The sequence below is a fragment of the Protopterus annectens genome, chromosome 8.part0 (genome assembly GCF_019279795.1).
Source record: "Protopterus annectens isolate FY-2018-M chromosome 8.part0, PAN1.0, whole genome shotgun sequence".
Taxonomy (NCBI): domain Eukaryota; kingdom Metazoa; phylum Chordata; order Ceratodontiformes; family Protopteridae; genus Protopterus; species Protopterus annectens.
The window spans coordinates 433700824-433724609 of NC_056741.1; positions in this window are offsets into that span (position 1 = coordinate 433700824).

Here is a 23786-nt window from a genome sequence, read left to right on the forward strand (position 1 = left end):
CAGTGGTATACCTAAAACTCTCAAAAAATTAATTTGCATATCTAATATGTGGGAGTAGATTTAGATGACGTCCCTGGCACATGCCTGTACTTTACTGATGTGGTACCCTATACATACCCATTAATGACCACTCTGACTTTTACCTAATAATATAACCTCCTGTTGCTTTGGAACAGCCTTATTGACCAACCATGTCAACTAGCATAGTCCACAAATTTTCAGTGGCCACTTTATCAAAATAATTCAACTGATCTAATATAATTATATAATCATACACCATACCTCACTTATCCTTAACAAGCACATCCCAGAATAGCCCTTTGGCATAAAAAGTACCCCCCCCTCCCCACATACATACATACATACACACACACTTATTTTTTTTCTCAGAAATTTACACATACACACTTCTGATAGTTACAGATAGTACTGGGTAGTACTGGGTAGTAAACCTTCAAATCTAGTTTTGATAATTGGCATCAAAATGTAATAGTCAACAGTCAGAAGGGCAACAAGTCTCCAGTCACCTATTTTCAATAGATGTTTCCCTACAAAATAATAATGCTTTTCTTAAACTGACTGTCTCCTCTCCTAACCACATCATTTAACATTTCCACTAATTTATCCTTAATGTATTCCAGAATAAATTTACCAACTTTGCAGAACAAGCCATCCAAGCTAGGAGTCATATTATTAGAACCCTTACAAACAGCAGCCGCTACTTTCATCTCACTAATGTTCATATTCCTTCCTCCCTTTCCAAATTATGTAAACCACTCAGTGAAAATTTTCATCTTTCCAGTATTGACTCTTCCTAAGTTCCATGTGTCACCCCTTATTTTCACAGCCTGAGAAGCATCTTTTCAAGAATCCTGTGTTTATCTCATACTTTCTTCCCTTTATATAAAAGACTGATTTTTAGCTGCAAAAGCCTATTATTTCCATATTGTTCTAATGTTTCCTTAGTTTTCCCCGTCATCCTCAGATGCCCACCCCCACTACCGTTTGTGTTGAATGATGACTGCAGCTTTCTCAATAGATCATGTTCTACATACTTATCTTAAGCTATTTTATCCATCCATTTTTTTTAATAAGTGCTTTAACTCATTAACACCTATGTGGTATGGAATGTCACACCTCTAGCAGCCTACATGCATCTTGTATTTCAGGGCATTTTCTGTAAAATAAACTTAAAAAGCATAAAATAGATAGATGTAAATATTTTTGACAAGTAAAAGCTATTAAAATTGCTCAAATAGCAACATTGTTAGTAAGAAGTATGCTTTGCAGTGATAATAGTCAGTCCATTCATAGTCTTTCCATAAATACTGTACTATATGATAATTCACGCAGACTGCAAATTATATTCTTTGCTACACTTTCCTAAACAATTTTCATATCTTGGAAACTGTACAACCTATATATACATGTTAAATAGCCATAAGCTTCCACATGACAGCAATTTCTCTCTGAGTGCATGTTTATTGAACCATTTACAGAAATATGAAACATGCTTAATTGTATAATTAGCAAAATAAACAACACTGAATATCTCCCAAGATATGCAGCTTACAGTGCAAACATCAAAGTTAGCGTACTTCAATTACATCTAAGGTCTCACCTGATGCCATGCAACAGTGTGAAGAGTTGCTTGTTTTTTGAAGAATTAACTACATATGGAAATATTGTTTATTTTCGTAACTACTAACAAACAACTTGCAATATCTCAGGTATAGTGTGATATAAATGGATATTAACAATGAATGTGTCTGTCTCCCACCATGGCATATCACACCATGTGCCTCAGTAACACAGAGGGCTCTCAGTTAAGAAAATATGAACAGAAGTATGAAAATATGAATAGCAAGTGACAAAGAGAGATTACCTTTTCTAGTGTGGCACATCCTTGGCTAACAATCTTATTGTAATTTTCTGATAACTTCATGCCCTTTCTGACGCTGCCTATTATTAGATAATAAGCTGATTAATTAAAGAAGACAGACCCCAAAAGGTCTAGCTACCATAAGGAGCTATGGATGTCAACTAGAAATTTATAGGTGTTATAGTCTTGAATGAGTTAAATCTATCTTATAAAACATCCAATAAACATATGTAACTGATATATAAATCCCACATTAATAAAACATCTAGTAAGCATATGCAACCGGTATATAAATCCCACATTTCTAAAACATCCAATAAACACATGTAACTGGTATATACACCCCATATTTATAAAATATCCAATAAACACATGTAACTGATATATAAATCCCACATTAATAAAACATCTAGTAAGCATATGAAACTGGTATATAAATCCCACATTTACAAAGCATCCAATAAACACATGTAACTGGTATATAAATCCCACATTTATAAAACATCTAGTAAACATATGTAACTGGTATATAAATCCTACATTTATAAAACATCCAGTAAATATATGCAACTGGTATATAAATCCCACATTTATAAAGCATCCAATAAACACATGTAACTGGTATATAAATCCCACATTTATAAAACATCCAATAAACATATGTGACTGGTATATCAATCCCACATTTATAAAACATCTAATAAACATATGTGACTGGTATATCAATCCCACATTTATAAAACATCCAATAAACATATGTAACTGATATATAAATCCCACATTAATAAAATATCCAATAAACATATGTAACTGGTATATAAATCCCACATTTAAATTTAAACCAACATATTTATTTATTTATTTATTTTATTTTATTTTACATTTGTTGGCCGGGATAGTCTGACTTGATACATGTCCATTTTCAGCAGAGTCCTGGGGAGAAAAGCTCCAAGATAATAATACACATTGAACATTTAGTAAATGCTAGTTTCAAGCAGATTACAGTCATAAGCAATACCAGCATTTAGCACATATAGTACTTATTATAAAACACTTTACAAAACATAGCATTATTTTCAAAGTTAAACCTACATAACATTGAATTCAGGTTTAAGACACACTGAGCAGCAGTTATACAACTGACCCTTCCTGAAATGGAGTGGTAGAAAAACATTAGAAGTAGTTGAAGGCAAGGCACCTAAGGAATAGAGAGGTCACTAGTCGGGGTTAGTGCAAGGACATAACCAATTAGTTTTGTAGTATTTCTTGAGTTTGTTTTTGAATGGAGTTAGTGAGGGTTCTAGGGTCAAGTAATCTGGGAGTCTGTTCCATATTTTTCCAACAGAGTTGGCAGAGTCCCCAGCTCAGTAGTTGGATTTGTATGTTTGAACTAGGAGTCTAGTGGATGATCGCAGTGGCCGGGTGCTGGTGTAGGGGTTGATAATATTTTTTAGTGCAGGTGTATTTTCTGGTTGGTAAAGGACTTTATGTGCCACTATTAGCTGGTTGAACTGCAGTAGGCTTGGCAGTTCAAGCCATTCTAGGCGATTTGGGTTGTGACAGTGGTGTGTCCAGTAGGCTGTGCCAGTAGCAAATCTGGCAATGTGGTTATAGCAGGATGATAGTTTATTAAGATCTGTTTTATTTAAGTTGGAGAACAGAGGTGAGGCAAGAGTTGATAGCAAATGGGAACGGGCAATTGCACTTCTAGCAAGTGGGCTAAGGAAAGGTTTGATTCTGTAAAGAGAGCCAAGTTTTTTATTAATGGTTTTCATAGTTTGATTGATATGCACATCAAACTTCAGGTTATCAACTATGACACCCAGTAGTTTAGTTTGGGCTTCTGGGGAGATGATAGTGCCATTGTTAGCAGTTATGTTGAAGGCTAGAAGGGGGGGGGGTCCTGCATGTGGGGGAGAAGAGGAGCAACTTAGTTTTGTTGGGGTTTAGGATTAGATGTTGATTGGAGAGTCATTTTTCCACTGTATTGAAGGTAATTTGGGTTAATGTGAATAAAGTAGCTAGCGAGGTGTCAGAACAAATCAAGGTGGAGTCATCCGCATATTTAATGCAAGTAGCATCTGAGATGACTGAATGAAGGTTGTTGATAAAGATGGAGAAAAGAAGGGGTCCTAGTATCGAGCCCCGGCGGAAACCTAATGTGATGTGCAGGTGAGCAGGCGAGATGATAGCTTGTCCTGCCATAGGACTACCTGCTGCCTGCCCTGCAGGTAGGATTGAAACCATTGGAGTGCATGGCTGTTTAAGGAGAAGGCCTTCAAGGTATTTATAAGCATTTTGTGGTCAACCATGTCAAAAGCCTTGAATAGATCTAGAAAGAGTGCTGAGGATAGTTTGCTATTATTGTGGTTGTGGTTAATGACATTAGAGAAAGAGAGGAGGACAGAAGTAGTACTGTGGTGTGGCTTAAAGCCATGCTGAAAGTTGGACAACAGCTTTTTCTGTGTGAGGTAGTGCATGCGCTGTATGTGTACACACTTCTCCATAATTTTAGCTCGACGTGACAGAATAGCTATGGGTCTAAAGTTTGACAGTTCAGTGGGACTGCCTCTTTTACGGAGAGGTATGACATGGGGGATTTTCCATATAGAGGGCACAGTAGCTTCAGATATAGCTCTGTTGATCAAGATAGAGATGGGGTATGCTATGGTGTCAGCAGCCTTTTGCAGATAGTCTGCTGGGAGGAGGTGGGAAGCCATGGTGGTGGGTCTTAGTTTCTTAAGTAGGGCATGAATAAGTTGAGTAGGAACAGGTTGGAAGGTAAAGTATGTTTGGGTACTGGGTGTGGCTACATTAGAATTAGAGCCATTGGGAGAGAGTTGGCTGGCTAGAGACTGGATAGTCTCTGTGAAGAAGCTGTTGAAGTTATTAACGATGTCTACTGGGGATTTGTGTTGTGAAGCTGAGGGGGGTGGAGTGGCGGTTTGGCCTGGGTGGAGTAGTTTGTTTATTCCTGCCCAGAACATTTGAGGTTTGTTTTGGTGTTTTTGCAGTAGATGGTAGTAGTAGTTCTTTTTGTCTAAGGTTATGGATTTTTTTTGGTGTCATTCATTAGCTGTCGGAATCTTAGTTGATCAAGTGGGGCTTTTGTTTTTCGGTAGGTGGCCCATGCCTTGTTTCTGAGTGAAATTTTGGTTTTGGTATCTTTAGAAAGTCATGGTGCAATATTAACTTTGGTTCTAATAGAGTGGCTGGGAGCATGGGAGTTAAGAATAGCAAGGAATGTGGTGTTAAACTATGCTACTGCTTCATCTAGAGGGAGACTTTTTAGTACTGACCAGTTGCATGCCTTAAGTTCATTTTGAAACTTGGTGAGAATAAAATTCTTGTTGATTTTCAATGTTCTATAGGTGGGTTGGTAGGAGCAGTCTACATTGAGCTTGATTACATAGGTGAGACAGTGGTTACTTAGGTCATCAGACAAAGTGCCTGATTTATAAGATTGAAGATGGGTATTGATGAGTATCCAGTCTAGGATACTTTCCTTGTTATTGGATTTTCCTGTCCTGGTGGGGGAGGTTATGATTTGAGTAAATCCATAGAGGTTTATGTGGGTTGTGGGGGTTTCACAAGAGCAAGTGTTCCAGTCAATGTTGAAATTCCCAAGAACAATTGTTTCTTGGGGGTGATTATTGGATAACCAATATAAGAAGTCTTCCAAGGTTTCTGTGTTCCTCACTGGGGGAATGTAGACACAGACAATGTTTACATTTTTGTTTTTGTTAATTTGTAGTTTTGAGATAAGAATTTCAGCATTATTGAACTGGGGTGGTTGTTGGGTGTCTATGCTGACAGATAGGGTAGCCTTGTATAGTATGGCTACCCCACCACCCTTTCTGGTTGTACAATCTTGTCGAAACATACCATATCCTGGTGGCAGAATCTCATGGCCCTTGGTGGCAGGCTTTAGCCATGTTTCTGTTAGGCATAATATATCTGGGGAATGAACAGCTAAGAGGGCATGCAGGTGCTAAGTTTTGTTATTTATGCTCCTAATGTTTAGATGGCAGGCCAGCAGCGAGCTAGGAGGTCTATTTGTTGGAGCTATGGTGGTAGGGGATATAGTAGGGAGATTAGGGCCAACAGGTGGGGATGGACCAGGGTTTGGGTGGATGTCGCCATCCTTTGTGAGGTTGTAGTGTATCTTGAGTATGATTTTTAAGATTTTGAATAAAGTTTTGTAATAGTGTCTAGTTTTAGGACTAATGTAACTAGGTCTAGTAAGATGGTAGTATTTTGGGGTTAAGGAGGTAAGCATGAAGGGAGTGAGTAAGGGTGCATTATTATCTGTTGTAGATGGGATGGATGTTTGGAATTTAGGGTAGTGGAAACCTGGGTGATCCTGATATTCGTAGGCAGTTAGGAGATATGGGATGAGTAAAAGGGGTAGAAGTAGAGTTAATAAGACTATTTTGGATGATAGCATACCTACTGAATGGGATTTGAAACTTAGGCAAAAGGAATAGAGTTTTAGGATTGGTGGTATCAGGTCAAGGATGGTGCTGTTGAGTGACAAGTTGTTACTGATTGGTTTAAAAAAAGTGGGGTGTGGTCTAGTACCAATAAATGTAGCACCACCAGGGGCGGGAGCGATTTGGGGGCAAGGTGGGGTGCAAAGCAAGCTTGAGCGAAGCGAGGGCAAGCAGAGCAGGGATGAACCAATGCCTGTACTAAGTTGTAGCAGTTTAACCTGTACTGGGGGGGAGACAGTAGGAGTGGTTAGAGGAATACCTTGATTGACTGACACCACACCAGAGGTAAGTTGAATGTAAGAGCCTACAATCTGCACTCAGCACTGTAATGTCACTTGCACTCAGCACTCTAATTTTACTTATGTTTAGCAAGAGAGACAGACCAACGTATACAGTTTTGAGGATTATTACAAGGGTTACTTGTTCAACTGTCAACAAGTAAGTAAAACTTTCAACAGGAATCTATGTCTGAGTGTTAGAAAGCCAGAAAGGTATAAATTATACCTGTAAAAATTAGGGTCAGAGAGACAAATGTAAGAGTAAGTGTACTTTAGTTACAGGGGAAGGAGGTAAACACTCAAGTAGAAAAGAGCCATACGGCTGACCAAAATGGTGACTTGCTTAATTATACAGCACTGTAAGAGAAAACTTAACAAATGTTATGTGTGTAACCTACTCTGATTAATTGCTGGGAGAAACAATTTTTGTTGTGTTTCCAATTGCAATCCTGTAGACACTGATATTCAGGAGCTGCAGTTTGTTAGTGTAGGTAAATGTGAAGTTCAACTAGGAAAAGAGAAAAGCAGAGATTCTAGGTTAAGCATTAAGGCAGCAACAGGCAGTTATTTTATAATAGTACATTCAGAAAGGTTTTTTTTGGGGGGGGTACAGTAGCACACTTAAGAATGGATTAAGATCGATAGCTAAGAAACCTTAGCAAGAGAGCAATGCAATAAACAAACACTTGTCAGATTTTAAAGCTATACCAGCAAAACTAAATCAATTGTTCACAATTGTACAACTGGAAAATTGTCAGTAAAAGCAATTCAGGTAAAGCTAGCACAAGTTATTCAGGTAATAAAAGCACTTCTTCAATGTGTGTGTGCAATTTAAACATTAAAAATATATGCAGCAAGTAGTAGCTTTCATTATACACTTTCTCTAGGTACAGGTTCAGTTTAAACACAAATATTACCACAGAAATTCAGTAAAGTCACTAGCTACTTACAGAGCTTCTGCAACAAAAATAAAACAGTCTGTGCAGAATCAGAATTTAGCATCAGGTCATTCAGTTACACACAAAAACAGTAAAAAAGAATCCATACAATGAAGAAACTTACTGAGTCACACCAGGTCAGCCAAGGGGGAAGAGAGAGGGAAATCCTAAGCACCTAGATTTGAAAATGATGCCTGTACTAAGTTGTAGCAGTTTAACCTGTATGAGGAAAGAGTAGGGGGGGGGGGGGAGAGAAGGCAGTATGAGTGGTTAGAGGAATATCTTGATTGACTGACACCACACCAGAGGTAAGTTGAATTTAAGGGCCTAAAATCTGCACTCAGCACTGTAATGTTACTTGCACTCACCACTATAATTTTACTTATGTTTAGCAAGAAAGACAGACCAACAGTATACAATTTTGAGCATTATTACAAAGGTTACTTGTTCAGCTGTCAGACAAGTAAGTAAAACTTTCAACAGGAATCTATGTCTGATTGTTAGAAAGCCAGAAAGGTATAAATTATACCTGTAAAAATTAGGGTCAGAGACAAATGTAAGAGTCAGTGTACTTTAGTTACAGGGGAAGGAGGCAAACACTCAAGTAGAAAAGAGCCCTATGGCTGACCAAAATGGTGACTTGCTTAATTACACAGCAATGTAAGAGAAAACTTAACAAATGCTTATGTGTGTAACCTACTCTGATTAATTGTTGGGAGAAACAATTTTTGTTGTGTTTTCCAGTTGCAATCCTGTAGACACTGATATTCAGGAATTGCAGTTTGTTAGTGTATGTGCAACTGGTATATAAATCCCAAATTTATAAAATGCCCAATAAACATATGCAACTGGTATATAAATTCCACATTTATAAAATATCCACTAAACATATGCAACTGGTATATAAATCCCACATTTACAAAACATCCAATAAGTATACGTAATTGGTATATAAAGCCCACATCTTTTTCTTTCAGGGCTAAAGTGAAATATCCTCCTTCACTTCCAACAGTAACAGAAAATTATTATTACATTTTCACATTCCCTTACCTTACTTGCTCATGGGTAGTGGATCTACTATGTTAACATTATTCTTTTCTTCTGAAAATCCATTGCATTCCTCACCCCCACCATTATCCTGTTAGTGGAATCAACAAGTATTATCAATAGAAGCAAGCAATGCCTCTCACATAAGTCTTAGTGTCATTATGCAGTATAGAATGTAGTCCTGTCCCCGCTATAACATTTCATAATTTGTTCTCATTTAATCTTTTTTAATTCACTATGGCTCAGTTGTTTTCTAGAAGTTCACTGTATCCTTTTCCCTTTAGAAAATATGTGGTAACTGACTGAAAAAACACACTGTAAAGATATAACATATCGTTTAATTCCTCATCACTAAAATATAATATGACAATGTAGCATCTGAGTACTTTACTTACTGCCAAGCCAACAGCGATATCAGAAATGTGTAAAGTGCTGTATCACTGGCTAAAACCTCATCCACAGGCAAGCAAAAACATGCCAGCAAGGCAAAGGCAGTGCCACAGAAGCAAATATCTGCCATTGAATGAAGCCTTTCTTTTACCCTAGAGTTCCTGTCACCTAAGCAAAACGTTCAGGGGAAATTATTTAGACAATGTCAGCCATATGCAAAGTTCCAAAAACGTGCTTCACGATGTGCCAAGAAATACTCCCAAAACTTTTGTTTTTCAGTTTTCAGTTAGTAAACTTATTACAAACATTGTGCTGCAAATCAGGGTCATTACTCTGTGGCTTCTCTCATCCAGAATTGATCTACTTGGCCTCCACAGACCACTACCATAGGCACGCACACAGGAATCATGGTGTGAGCCTCCATCAGAATGGACACTGGATCTCCTCATCTCAAACACATATCTAATTCTAGACCATCAACTTCTATCTCTATGGCCAAGTCAGCCTGAAACTCATGAAGTACAGTGTCCAACACCAACAAGGTACTATCAAACCATCCATCACATTATCAACTGGTATAGAAACCACTGCTGTAATAGCTGCTGGATAATCAGCCATTACCATTGTGATGAAAAAGGCATAATTGCTATGTGCCTGGATATACTGAGAATACATATCTCAACATTTCCTCTTTAAGAAGTAATGTATGGCATGGTTACTTTAAGAAGCACTGTATCCTAGAATGCAATGTCTTGTTTACCAGTTGCTAGTGTTTTTGTGATGAGTGAAGAAGTTGTTAACATCATTTTTGTTATGTTGCCAATTTTTACAACATTAAACTTACTGATTTACTGCCAGTGCTCCACTGTCCTACTCAGAGAACCAGTATCTTTCTACGGGTACTCAAGGCTGCCTTGCTCATTTGTATTGAATCGTTAACAGTTAACAACTAGTTACATAACTGAAACAAGACATCTAACCTACCCTTTTATGGCAATATTACACTAGTATAGGATAGGCCCTCCTACCTGGTTATTATATTACCTCTGCTTCATTCTTTCTGGAATACTGTATTCATTTTGTATTTATAATCAGTTTATAGTGTCTGTACCTCAGAAAGTTCTGGTTGTGCCACCCTTTCCCCCTTTCCACTGCATATTTGTTTGAATCCTGAACTGCAGATTCCCTTGTAACTGTACATTTCAAATTTATAGTATCAGTTCTGCAAACAGGCGCATGCCTAAATGATAAGCTGTTGCTTATTTGCACTTTGTTCAGTTTTCTTTTAAGCACATATCTACTTCTTCACACTAGTGCTGGCCTGTTTTTGTTCTGGGCATGCTCTGACTGATTGACTCCTGCTGACACAGGAAGTGTTTCTGCTTTGCTCCTATTCCACCCCCATCTGCTCAGCCACTCTACAATGTACCACACTTATACTCCCATGTGCACTCCCATAATCAACTCCTGGTCCACTCCCTCTCAAACTCATACAAACCTACTATTTTCTGTAACTTATGTAACATCAGCTCCAGCAACTCATACTTACCAGGATCTTACAAAAGCTAACTTTCACAACCAATACTGCTGAAATTTGTTTTGACTCAGAACTCTAACTATATTCACCTTTCTGTATATGGATTGTCCATGCTGCTCTGCTAAGACTTCAGACTAAACGATTCCTCTGTATCTTTTTGTTATCAAAGCACAGCTGCGATTTCACTAAATCTATTGTACGATACATTTAACCACCTAGTGCTTACTCACCTTCTACTCTCTCTTTGTTGCTCTCTAGTACTTACTCACCTTCTACTCTCTCTTTGTTGCTCTCTAGTACTTACTCACCTTCTACTCTCTCTTTGTTGCTCTCTAGTATTTACTCACCTTCTACTCTCTCTTTGTTGCTCTCTAGTACTTACTCATCTTTTACTCTCTCTTTGTTGCTCTCTAGTATTTACTCACCTTCTACTCTCTCTTTGTTGCTCTCTAGTACTTACTCACCTTTTACTCTCTCTTTGTTGCTCTCTAGTACTTACTCACCTTTTACTCTCTCTTTGTTGCTCTCTAGTATTTACTCACCTTCTACTCTCTGTTTGTTGCTCTCTAGTACTTACTCACCTTCTACTCTTTCTTTGTTGCTCTCTAGTATTTACTCACCTTCTACTCTCTCTTTGTTGCTCTCTAGTACTTACTCACCTTTTACTCTCTCTTTGTTGCTCTCTAGTATTTACTCACCTTCTACTCTCTCTTTGTTGCTCTCTAGTACTTACTCACCTTCTACTCTCTCCTTTTGCTCTCAAATCATTTTTAGCTCTTTCTCTACACTCTCTTCCTGTACAACTGCTTGTGTTACTATAACACTGCCCATTCTAACTAACTTGTATATTCACCCCTTTCTCCCATTTTTCTTTTTTTCCCTTTCTCTGTCCTACTCATTGACATCATCATTTTCTACTTCAACACTCTTTCTCCATTAAAATCTCTTAAAATGTATCTAACTATGCCAATAGCTACACTTCTGTCCTTCTGCCCTCTCAAAACAGCATACCCAGTTCAGTACACCTATCAACAATTTACACTTCAAACACACACCACTTTTAAACAAGTCCTTCAACTCTCTTATACACACTACAACAACCCAGACAAACCCTCAATCCCACCTATCTCTTACCTAATAAAATACCCGTTCATGAACAAATCACCTTCACATATACAACACAGAATATTAAAGCTCCTCAGATTCTCTTTAAGACTTACACTAACTGCATTTCTTCTTCTACATTGAACCTAACCCAGGTCCTCCTCACCTCTCCACATCATTGCAATCACTTAATTTCCATATAAACCATACAACCCTATACATTGCCTTAATCAGTGCTGGTAGCCTTCTCTATAAACTGGAACACATATAAAGCTTCCTAAACTCCATAAACTCAGACATACTTATTGTAAGAGGATCATGGATCATGACATCCACCTGTAACTTAAGCCACCATTTTCATTCATGCTCTTCCCTTTACAGCCCTCATCCTGGGTCCAGAATAGACAAAGGATCATTTTTTCTAATCAAACACAACCTAAAATTGTGCCTAATAAGTAAAAAATAACTCAGACAATGACCACAACCTCAAATGGCTAGCAGGAAGAAAACACATCAAAAGATCCCCTTCTCTGGCTCTAATCACTACTGCCACCTGCCCTGCACCCACCTGTCTTTCGGCTTTTCCCGGTTAGGGGTTGCCACAGTGGAACTCCGGTCCGCTAATGATTGGCAGTAGATTTTTACGTGCTGGCTTGCCAGGTCTAATGCACAACCTTCAACGAAGGAATGCCCATTCACGCATGTCGACACACAGAAGATGCTCTAACTGAGAATCGAACGTGCAATGTCTAACTGTGAGGCGACAACGCTACCGCAGCACCACCACCACCCACCAATCCTATCAAATTCAAAACCTTTTGCAGCAATGTCTACAGTCTGCTAGATTGATCAAAGACATAGTAATAATTGGAAACTTAGACATAAAACTTCTCTGTTTGTCAAACCAATAGATAAGTGACTTGGTATTTGCCAATGGATTCACTCAAATGATCAACCAACTAACTAGACAACATCTTATCTCCTTCACATTTTAATCACAAGCATCCCAATCAAAATCAATAACATAAGCAAACTTCCACCTTTCTTCAGAGACCACTACACCACTGCATTCACTTTAAATACAAGCAAACTAATCCCCCACCTAAACTAATCTTCTGGTCAAATCCCATAACACCATTACACTATTAAACAACCTAAAATACTTCCTGGAACTCCATTTTGTCAGAAAGTAACCCTAAAACTGTAGCTACATCACTCACCAAAAAACTATTTTAACTTAAAAGACAAACATGTCTTCAAAGTTACAGGACTCCTTATAAATATTTTAAACAAATGGTTGTCTTCAGAACTTAAATATGTCTATAAAATTAGGGATAAAGCTTTGTCCTCCTGGAAACAAATGTCATCCTCAGAAAACTATAAAGCCAGAAAGGATCCAGATGAGGCTGTGAATTCCAGTATCACAACTTGTTTAATGCAGAGAAAATCACATAAAATCACATAAGCGCTTTTGCAGGCAAATATCCCACTTCATCAGATGTAATTTGTTAACTAACTAGTTCACTATATATACAACATCCTATTAATCACATCTCATTAAAAAGTCACATGTTCTAAAGATTCTTAAAGTTGCATATACACAATCACAACTGGCTTTACATGTTCTTGGACTTTGTTCTTTGGATCTGGAAGTCTGCAATTGGTGGTGATTATTTTGTTACTACATCCTCAGAAAACTGTCAGCAATTTATACAGCTTAGAGATCTATCTAAAAGGGACATTTAAAGCATAAGAACATTTGTTTTAACACCAACACACCCTCAGAAACAACTCAAAACAATTATGGAACCTCATTAATAGTATTACAGAAGGATCACAACAAAAACACCCCAAAATATCAGTCATCATCACCATGCTATCTGGCCCACTACTAGCACATGATTTCCTAAAAGGATTCTTCTCCCTTCCCTGTGATCCCCAAATTCCCCAACAACTTACCCCTACTCCTCCTATGCCACCTCTCTATACTCTGGTCTGCTAAAAAAAATGACCACCAAGGATATCAAAAAGCTTTAGATCAAACACCTTTAGATGTCCCTCCTGGTTCAGATAACCTACTTCCTTGGTTCACTGCTCTCTGTAAAGAACACATTGTACCACCACACCTCAACCTATACAACCTATTCATCACAAATAACCTTATGGTCATGATATGACAGACAGCCATTGTGAACCCCCCTAACAAAAATCACTTACCCTAAAGATGCAAAATACTTAATGCCAATCTTTATTATTCTGATCCTAGGAGAAATCCTTTGCTCAACTCATAAAATACATCAAAAATACGGCATGCTCTCTTCACACCAATGTGAATTTTGATTTGATAGAAGCACCAGGGTTGCTCTTTGCACATCAGCTGGTGATATTCTAAAGAGTATGGACAAAGGCCACCTTACTAATATAGTTTTTATGTATCTTCCCAAAGTATTTGATCTGGTAAATTATTGCTCCTTAGATCCCTCCTTAGATTAGGCATAAGTAAAGACTACCACAACTGGTTCCAGAAATTCCTTACAGATAGATATTTCAAAGCGCAAACGGAACTCATTTTCTCTGTGTGCCCATCTTGCAAAAGGAGCATGCCAGTGTCTGGATTTCTCACCTCTGTTATACTCACTTATAACTCTCTCTAGCTCATCTATATCAAACCCCAGTCCTTATGTACGCAGACAGTATAGTAATTTACAGATTCCATCCCTTCCATTCCACCATTAAAAACAACTTGAAAAAGACCTAAATGCATTAATAGTATGGCTCTCACACAATAACCTCATTCTAAGCATGGAAACAAACTGAAAACATAATTTTTGGCACAAAACAAAAAGTTTCTGCCGTTCCACAGAAATGGACAATAAGGCATAACATAAAAGATCACTTGGAAACTAAACCATATCTCAAGTAGCTTGTCATCCAAATCATCCAGTCCCCGAACTTTCAGTTTCACATTACCAATATTAAATCCAAAATAAATAGTCTGTCAGTTAGTGCATAGAGTTAAGACTATGAATTGTAGTTCCTCTAGTACATGGTTTGATTCCCTAAGCCCTTATTTGCCTACTGTGCAACTTTGAGCAAATCACTTAACCAGGCATTGCTCCCAGGCTGGCCATGAAAAGGGACTGTTTGTCCAGTGGGCCTACATGGTAAGCAAATGGGTATTACTATTACCCTACTTTTCTGGGGCAAACATATCACTGCTCTTGTCATCAGAAGGTAGACTAACAACTGGATATGGAGTTCTCCTAACACAAGTAGACTATAGCTTCCCTCTTATTGCCAAAGCCTCAAAAAAAAAAAAAAAAACAAAACAAAAAAACAAAACAAAACAAAAAACACTCAGCTTTGTAAACCCTTTTTAGTGAAATCTATAGATTCATCACATTAGCTTCCCAAAGAGAACATAACTGTTCAGTCCTAATTAAAGCAAAATGGTTTTCCATAAGTGAAAAGATGTACACTTCTTCTACCCTGTCTAATCCACAAACTCTTACACCAAAACTAATTTAATTTCTTCTCCTGCAGACTCACTAAATGACCTTGTCCTACAGCCTTAGATCACAATCCTCTCTCTCCTTCTCCCTGTCCATCTCCCTCACCAAACTTCAGTCCACCAACCACAGCTTTTCAGTAATGGCAACTCATATGTGGGAATTAGCCCTTGCTAAACCTATTACTCCCTGCTGACCTAAGAGACATAACTTTCTTCCTTAATTTTTGACATCAGCTCTAGAAATTCTTATACACAAAAACTGCTTGAAATTCTTTTTTCTGCAAAGCATTACTTAACTCCATAATTCTATTACCCATGTTCATTCACCTCATTAATTAATGCCGGGACATCCATGCTAGATTAACCCTTTATCTTTTTCCTCTCTCCTCTGTCTTTCCTGTATCCTTCTCCCCACTATCTCTCCTTTTTACAATATGGTTAATTACGAAATATTTGAAAGGCACATAACTTTCACTCTCTTATATTTTTGCTTAGTTTTATAGGCAATATACAGATGGTTAACAGATGTGCAAAATCAACAGTCACTAGGACAGGGGAATATGCCTGTTTCTCAGGGATTGTATGATCTTGGAGTTGCTTTATATAATTAACAGAAGGTGTGGTGGGTGCTGATAAGCTTGCCCCTCTGCAAAAACACTGTTCTTCTTTTGCATGTTCCTAGGATTAGCCTTCAAGCATGCTTAGTATCATGGCAATGTAGATGTGTCAAGTATTAGCCATGTCAATGTTTCTGTGGTTCAAATAATACTAGTAGATCCATGAATATGTATATATGGTTCCCCTTCAAAACATCTAAAACCCATAACATCTAAAATCATAACATCGAAACCATAACATCGAATTTCATAACATCTAAAATGTGCATCACAACATCAAACACTACAAATCACATAAAATAACATCCCCTCCACATATAATGACACCAAACTAACAAACACACTTTTCTCTACATTTCTGTAGGGGGGCAAGCCCCCCTGCACCCCCCCCAATGTGGGGAGCACCCCCCCATAAATTAAATATGCCATCTCCGAGATTGCAATATAGTGGGAAAAAGTTAATTTCTTAACCCCACTGTATCACAGTCACCATAAAGAATGTACACATAGTCCCCTGGATTTAACAAGCAGCCATGCAGGAATAAGTTATTCCTACATGGCAGGGGCCGTTCCTGTTCAGCAAGCCAGCACGCCATGCATATGTATGAAGGCATGGTGCTGTGCTCTAAAATGGACACAGTTCCATGTACGAGTGCAGGGGGTGTGTCTGAGAGCAGAGCTGTCATAATACACACGCCCCCTGCACTCAGAATTGCCTTTCGGCAATTTAAAATGAGCAAGAATGCTCATAACATCCCCAACCCATCAGAGTAAGAAATCTGGTCAAAGCCACAAGGGACAATTGTCCTTACCAAGCCAAAAGGTGATAGAATAACAGATGTAGCATAAACACATAGTGCACACCTCCCAACCTGTCAGAGTATGGACTGTGGACAAAGCCATAAGGGACAATCGTCCCACAAAGCAGAAAGCTGATAGAATAACAGGTTCAGTATTAGCATGGATATTCTGAAGGGTATAAATAAAAAAAACACAACAAATAGATTTTTTTAAACATGCAATAAAGTTTGAGTAGCTGTGCGGGTGTGCCCGTTGCTTAGCTACACTTAGTCCAGCTTAAGCAGCACAAGATGTTAAATAGCAAGAGACAGCCAACATAAGCAGTATTGCAATAGTGTAGTGGTTAGAGCACATACTTTGCAAGCAGCCATTCCTAGTTTGATCCCCACTGCAACCAATTTGCATTTTACATGTGAAAGCAGTACATAAACATTTTTTTTTATAATTAGCTTTTAAATAACATATATTTGTTAACCAGAGTACTGTAGTAGGTCCAGATGTGAGGTGTCAGTTTAATAAAGTTGTGAAACTCCCATATAAACACAAGTGCCCCATGCAGAATAGTCCCACATGAGTAAATGTAACCAAAGCACATCGGGGGATGTCAGGGACAGTAAACAAATTTATAATATGTAATCAGTGATGACTCAATCCCATACAGCAGATAGTCTATAAAATAAAAAAATAAACAATGCTAAGCATTGCACAGCTCTGCTTACCAGGTGTAAGCATTTTGTAAATATGACTGCTAAGCAATGAGTAACCCAGCTAAGTGGATTTGCCCATTGGTAAGTAGTGCTGAACCTGCCCTTTAAGCACTGCCAACCTTAGCTAAGCAGGTCTGCTCGTAGCTTAGTTTAGCTCAGCAAATTCAAAACTGTCCAATCATGACAAAGGGCAGGAAATCGGCCATATGTAAACACCGCAGGTGGGAATACAGCTTATAACTGGTTGCAGCTTCCCACTGTAGGCAGTATGGCAGGTGTTGGTGAGGGCATCCACTTCTGGGTGCAGCACTGGGGCATACAGGAGTCCAAGGTCATAGTAGGACTCCTGGTAAAAAAACATGATGAGAGACTGCTGCAGGGCCAGTACCAGGGCTCCCAATATAAAGAGGAAGCCTGGGACCATCTCGCCCGTTATCTCACCAGTGCCACTGGTATCCCTCAGACTGCTGACTTGAAGAGGAGGAAGAGGGAGCTCTTGGATGAGTGGGTTCAAGAAGCAAGGCAGAGGGGTAATATCCCAGCAGTGTGTAAGTATTCATATCAATAACTGCTTACCAAAGTCAGCCTGTATATGTGATGGATAGGTATGCCTAAATATTTCTCTATTCCCTTTACAGCTGCAGTTGAGTGGGCTGTGAATCAGGAAGCTCATGCCAGTAGATTGAAAAGGTTGCATCTCGAGGCTGGTAAGTAACAATCCTGCTTGTAGTAGTCATACCAGATAAATATAAAGTAGTAGAAAGTCACCTGGCAGTATAAAAACTGTGTATGGGTTGTACTGAATAAACCAGACAATATGTCATTAATAGTCCCATATAGGTGATATTTAAATAAAACCGTAACTGCCTGGAAATAAAGTTCTAAATCCTGGACTAGTTGTGTTTACTCTGGTATTGTATGGCATATAGTCCTGCATTCTCTGAATAGTAATTTTGTGTTAACCACTGTTACCCACACTGTGCTACATAAAAAGTATCAATAGGAATGTCTGTATAAGACTGTTGTAAGTAGAAGGTCAGATTGTACAACTAAGAGAGACTTAGACAGAAAACACTGGAGGAACAGACAGCAGTTTCTAAATAGCTCACTCTGATGAAACACAAATTGTTGTATTTCTAGCACACACAGCCATGGCTCGAATCCTGGGAGTGGTAGTAAGCTGTATGCACAATCATATCTCTCAACTGTACAGATTTTTGCAGAATGTCCAGATAATTGGCTCATATTTTTGGCCTGTTCCTCTTTCTCCCTGGAAAATCACTGGGATGATCTCGGAATTGCAGTCACTAAATAATGACATGCATTTGAGTATCAGACTTCAAATCCTTCAGAAAATGTATATTAAAACAAATTCTGTTACTCTAGCAACTTTCTAAGTTTATAAGATCAATATTCAAAAAATGCCTCTATTTATACCCCCATGTTGTCAAGCTGTGTCCAAATTTTGTGTATTAAAATATTGAGAGGTATGTGCATAATTTTAACTAGGAATCTGGGAATATATGTAGAAACAGGCAGGTACTGTTAACAAACATACCCTCCACAGGTCTACCAGGTAAGAGAAGTAGAATTTAGCTATAAGATAGTTGAAGTATGCACTGTGTACAAACATACCACTGCCCAAACCAAGGCCATAGGGTATTGTAATAATACCTGTAGAGTAATGATTAGAGCAATGACCATTAAAGTTGTGAGTACTGCAAGGATATACAAGTTGTTAATTGACATCTCCCCCCCCCACCATATCTGCAACAATAATCTAAACACACAACTCAATGGGTATGTTTTACACCAAACCTACTGTTGGGACATATGTCCTATTGTTCAACAAATATTGAAATCTGTTTCTATTAATGTTCGATGTTGAAATACTATCATTGGTGGCCTGTTGCTATCAATGTAACCTGCATGCCATTGTAATGGCCACTGTGGTTCCATATATGCATGTGTTCTGTTTGCTATGCAACTGTTCCAAATCTGGTTTTTGGGTTAATGGGAATATCTATGCATGCTGTTATAACTAATCCTGGATTGTGCTGACTATTACTAACCCACATATGTTCTAAAACTGCAACACCAGAGCATATTTGGGAAAACCGGTCGCAGCGGGCCCACCTCTCCCACCTCAAGTGAATGTGGCACTGGGCAACAGCACATCTGGGACCCACCCCGGAACCTCTTCATCTGCTGCTCCTGCACCACTTTTGGGTGGAACCACCTCAGGGGATGGGGCTCATCCCCCCCGGGAGTGGGCGTGAACAGACTCCTATCACTCAAAGCCAGGTCCGGGGTTTGGTGTGTAGTGAGCACCGAAAGAAGTTTGGAGATGCTATGCCAGCTTGAGGGCCATGTGGAGCAATTAGAGGGTCAGCCTTCCCCTCCTGCTCAGCCCTCAGTACAGCCACCTTCAGGCTGTGAAGGTGCAGTGGTGACTGCTCATGGGTTGGGACCTTAGTCACACTGTTTCCATTTGGGGGCTCATGGGCTTCTGATTTCCAAACACCCCTCCCCGTCCAAGGTGTTTACCCTCCACATGTGTCATATACCACCCCTGTGTGGTGTCTTGTCTGTCTTCCTACCCAACCTACCTCCCCAAATATACCTACTATCCTTCCCCAACATCCTACTCTCACCTTAAAAAAAAAGGCAATCTGTTCCCCAAAAAAAAATTTCGCCCCATACATAGCTGTCCCTTTTGCACAAGTGTCCACTGTACACATGTAATCTGGTCTAACTGACTTCACGGCACATTATTGTTGTCCTTACCCCTCTCTCAGGGGTTTGAGTGTCCAAATATACCTCCAAATTCAGTATATATGCACAGGTGTTGCTGTAGAAGAAATGGACAGCTATGGACCTTCCCTACATTCGTCCTGCACATCCCTAGCTACTTTCCCTATTGTCTTTCCCTCTGCGTGCCCCCTTTTTCACCACTTTCCTATCCCCCCTTTTTTCTTTTTTTTTTAAAGAAATTAGCTTGGGGGTAAGTGGGAGTAAGCACTTTTAAGCAGTAGTAAGCAGGATTAAGCCTGCTTGCATGGTGCTGAGCAATGCCTGCACAGATTAAGCACTTTTAAGGCTGTCTGTAAATATATTTAACTGGAAGTTCGCATTACTTACCACTGCGCAAACCCACACAAATCCCACTTACAACTGCTTAAAAGTGCTTTTACAGTATAAGCTGTATGCATAATCATACCTCTCAACTGTACAGAATGTACAGATAATTGGCTCATATATTTGGCCTGTTCCTCTTTTTTCCTGGCAAATCGCTGGGATGATCGCAGGATTGTAGTTACCAAATAATGACATACATTTGAGTGTCAGACCTCAAGTTCTTCAGAAAATGTATATTAAAAGAAATCATATTACTCTAGCAACTGTCTAAAAATTTATAAGAGCAATATTTAAAATATGTCCCTATTTGTACCCCCATTTTGTCAAGCATTGTCCAGATGTTATTCATTAAGAGGTTGAGAGGTATGTGCATAATTTTAACTAGGAATCTGGGAATATGTGTAGAAACAGTCAGGCAGTGTTAACAAACATACCCTCCACAGGTCTACCAGGTAAGAAAAGTAGAATTTAGCTATGAGACAGTTAAAGTATACACTGTGTTCAAACATACACTGCCCAAACCAAGGCCATAGAATATTGTAATAATACATGTAGAGTAATGATTAGAGCAATTATCATTAAAGTTGTGAGTACTGCAAGGATATACAAGTTAACTGACATCTCCTCCCCACACCATATCTGCAACAATAATCTAAACACACAACTCAATGGATATGTTTTACACCAAACCTACTGTTGGGATATATGTCCTATTGTTCAACAAATATTGAAATCTGTTTCTATTAATGTTCGATGTTGAAACACTATCATTGGTGGCCTGTTGCTATCAATGTAACCTGCATGCCATTGTAATGGCCACTGTGGTTCCATATATGCATGGGTTCTGTTTGCTATGCAACTGTTCCAAATCTGGTGTTTTGGGTTAATGGGAATATCTATGCATGCTGTTATAACTAATCCTGGATTGTGTTGACTATTACTAACCCACATATGTTCTAAAACTGTAACACCAGAGCACGATTGGGAAGACCGGTCCCAGCCGACCCACCTCTCCCACCTCACGTGACCGGGGCACCGGGCAACAGCACATCTGGGACCCATTCTGGGATCTCCTTGTCCACTGGTTCTGCACCACTTTCAGGTGGAACCACCTCAGGTGATGAGGCTTGTCCCCCCCGAGAGTGGACGCGGATAGGATCCTGTTACTCGAAGCCAGGTACGTGGTTTGGTGTGTAGTGAGCTCCGAAAGAAGTTTGGAGATCTGCTATGCCAGCTTCAGGGCCATGTGGAGCAATTAGAAGGTCAGCCTGTCCCTCCTGCTCAGCCCCCAGTACAGCCACCTTCAGGCTGTGAAGGTGCAGTGGTGACTGCTCATGGGTAGGGACCTTAGTCCCACTGTTTCCATTTGGGGGCTCATGGGCTTCCAATTTCCAAACACCTCTCCCCATCCAAGGTGTTTACCCCCCACATGTGTCATATACCATCCCTGTATGGTGTCTTGTCTGTCTTCCTACCCAACCTACCTCCCCAAATATACCTACTATCCTTCCCCACCATCCTACTCTCACCTTAAAAATAAAAAGGCAATCTGTTCCCAAAAAAAAAAATTTTGCCCCATACATAGCTGTCCATTTTGCACACGTGTCCAGTGTACACATGTAATCTGGTCTAACTGGCTTCACAACACATTATTGTTGTCCTCACCCCTCTCTTAGGGGTTTTAGTGTCCACTTACAACTGCTTAAAAGTGCCTTAATCACTCTGTATCCAACATCCCTTGTTCTACCCAGGAACAAAACAATCATCCCTTGCAAGTCTCGAACCCAGGACCCTGCACACCACAGCCACAGCAAGTTTCCACTAAGCCATCTGAGCTGTAGATATGTGTGATATTTTCTCAAACATATCATGCAGCACAGTCATTCAACAGTAGGGAAAATGTATTTATATATGCATATGTAGCTATATATGTCGACATACATGTCTATATATATATATATATATATATATATATATATATATATATATATATATATATATAGTTTTACTTCAGTGTACCGAAATACTGAAATACCGAATGTTATATGGCCGAGACCATATTATCGAAATTTCAGTATTCTAAAATACTGAAGTGCTGCAAAAAAAAAAAGAAAAAAAAAACAATAAACACAATGTTTCTGTAGGGGGGCAAGCCCTCCTGCACCCTCTCACTTAATTATACTGTCCATGTGATTGCACGATAGTAGGGACATGGCAAATTTCCTGTTCTGCACTTCCGCATATGGTGCAGAATGGGAGATTTCCATTTCCTCCACTGTAGCATGATCTTGAAGTTGGTATATTTAAGTAGGGGGGTGGGGGTGCACCAGAAGAAATGTGTTGTTTGTTGTTGTTTTTTTTTTTTTTGCAGCACTTCAGTATTTCGGAATACTGAAATTTTGATAATATAACATTCGGTATTTCAGTATTTCGGTATACTGAAGTAAAACTATATATATATATATATATATATATATATATATATATATATATATATATATATATATATATATAGTGCATTCTGAGATCGGATCCACACTCTGAATCTATCACTACAAAACTTCTAACCAAAGGCACTATAAATGGGGGTGAAGGGGCCCAAAATAGGGACCTCTTGTAATTATTGACATTATCCCTTCCTCTGCAGCTGAACTGTTCTGCCTTGCAACAAAATAACCAAAACTTGCTAATCTTGAATTCAGGACCATGCACAACATAGCCACAACAAGTTACTACTAAGCCATCTCAGCTGTAAGATGTTGGGATGATTTCTCTAACATATCATGCAGAACAGTCTACCATAGGGAATATACAATGTGAAAGCATAAAATATTCTAATGATACATATACATACACACACACACACACATATATATATATATATATATATATATATATATATATATATATATATATCCCTATATACCTACATACATACATATATAAATATATAAAGACTTATAGATATATATAAAGAGAGTATATATAGAGGGTGCACAGTATATCAAACAGCCATTATTCCTACAGTTGCCACCTTTTCAGATGGTCAGTGTCTGATTCTTGCCTACAAATGAGAATTATTGCATGAAACATACCCACACGCAATGCAAAGGACATGACACGACACACAGTTTGCATACATATAAATGTTTATTTGTGTACTATTTCAGTTGTTTATGCCATTTCTTATAGCATTTAGGTGTTTGAAATACATAATAACTGATTAATGCAACTCTCAACTAAAGCATATGATACAGTAATCTGCAAAACATAACATACTTTGCTGCCTAGGCTAAAGCCTTCAAGTAGTGCAACAGTAAAAAACACACTTGCCTTGAAGATA